This window comes from Octopus bimaculoides, chromosome 1 (assembly GCF_001194135.2).
Source record: "Octopus bimaculoides isolate UCB-OBI-ISO-001 chromosome 1, ASM119413v2, whole genome shotgun sequence".
In the NCBI taxonomy this organism is placed as follows: Eukaryota; Metazoa; Mollusca; class Cephalopoda; order Octopoda; family Octopodidae; genus Octopus; species Octopus bimaculoides.
Genome location: NC_068981.1, coordinates 144010590 through 144012414, shown reverse-complemented (window position 1 = coordinate 144012414; position 1825 = coordinate 144010590). Strand labels below are relative to the sequence as shown.

At 37.9% G+C, this 1825-nt stretch overlaps 1 protein-coding gene across 3 annotated transcripts in view; it reads left to right on the top strand.

Annotated features, from left to right (window-relative positions):
* LOC128248897 (uncharacterized) overlaps positions 1–1825 on the top strand; it is a 216375-nt gene that overhangs the window by 73494 nt on the left and 141056 nt on the right. The window lies entirely within an intron of this gene.

Here is a 1825-nt window from a genome sequence, read left to right as displayed (position 1 = left end):
GCAAAAGTGCTGCAAGTTCAAAACGCTGCTTTTCCAGAAAACGAAAAAATACTTTCAGTATTCTATTTCTTTTTACATTAGCAACAGTTTCAGCTTAACAATGATATTTTGTTGGGTGCCTAAAATCGTAACTCCATACATATATGATATTTTCAGTAAGGAATAATTTTGAAAAACTGTTGTATGTGGGACTTACTCCACTTTTGAAAAATGCTAAACCGTTGTAATACACTTTGACAATTTTCATATCTTGGCATCTGAAGCAGCTAGAGATACAATAGTTTGACCAAAAGAACCGGCTTTTGCAAGCAGAATTAAATATTGAAAAAAAAACAAAAAAAAAAACGCATTTGGCCAAATTTGGATATACGACAGCTTAACATAATAGCAACAAATATATGTACACAGACATGAGGGAAGTAAATAGAGACCCCATAAAATATCATTTTATATTTATTATAACTAGTAAAGGTTCATATTTTTTACTAATTGACATTTTTATGTTTCAAAGAGGCCATGTTGTGGGTCAATCTGAAGGTGGACACAGTCAGTGTAAAATCACAGAATATCTTGGGATCCCGCTTTTTACAGTTAATAGTGTGATCGTGCAATTCCCCAGAGAAGGGAAGGAGTTCACGTCACCTCGCTCAGATTGACCAGGGCTATCTGACAGGACACTTCTGTTTGTTAAGATAAGTGTGGAGGATAATCCTCGTTGCAAGGCCCCTGACATAGCAGAACACGTTGATGTGAGTCCCAGAACAGCTGTCAGGTATCTCCACAAACTTGGTTATCTTGGCAGAACAGCAATAAGGAAGCCACTTCTTTTACCAGCCAATATCAAGCAGAGAAAAGATTGGGCCAGTGAGATGGTAGAGCGGCCACTAGCATTTTGGGACACTGTCATATTCTCTGATGCATCCAGATTTGCTGTATTTTCTGACAGTGGTCGGCTGTAGGTCTGGAGACTCTGTAATAAAGAACTTGTAAAACGATTGCAGCCAACAATGAAACACGGCAGCTGTTCTGTGATGGTCTGGGGAGCAATTTGGAGCAATGGTCGACCAGAGTTGGTGGAGTGTGAGGGAAGCATAAACTCAGATATATATGTGTCCATATTGCAGAAAGGACTCTTTCCAATTTTCTCTAGTGGTGAAATGATTACAGAAGACTCTTTATTCATGGAAGAGGGGGCTCCTTGTCATATGGCTAAGATGACCCAAGAATTGTTGGATGAGAATGGCATTAAAAGCTTCCTTGGTCAAGTCAGTCACTAGATACGAACCCAATTGAACACATCTGGGGCATAATGGACAGCATAGTCCATAAAAAGAGCAAGAAAGCATACTCAAAGCCAGATCTTTTGAGATTACTGCATGAAACTCGGCAAGTAATTCCTCAAGAGAATATTCGCCATCTGATAATTAACATGCCTAATAATATTCACATCATAACAATTAATAAATAATTTCAATATATAATTTCAGATTTAACTAGATTTTAACGATTGTAAGGGTGTCTATTTATTTCTGTCATGTATGTATATATATATATATATATAGTGAGAATTTACAAAAAAGAAAAACAAAAGACGAAGATGGGTGTGTAAACAACAAACAGATGTATTAGTTTAACGCTCGGGAAGTGAGAACGTCTTTTACGTTTCGAGCCTACGCACTTCGACAGAAAGGAACAAAGAAGTAAACGGAGAGAAAATAGAAAAGGTTTCATGGCTAGCGATCTATCATGGCGAATGCCAGACCGAGGGGTCACACAGGAGAGCTAGGAAGAAGGGGAGATAATAAAGTAGTGGTGATCCCAAAAC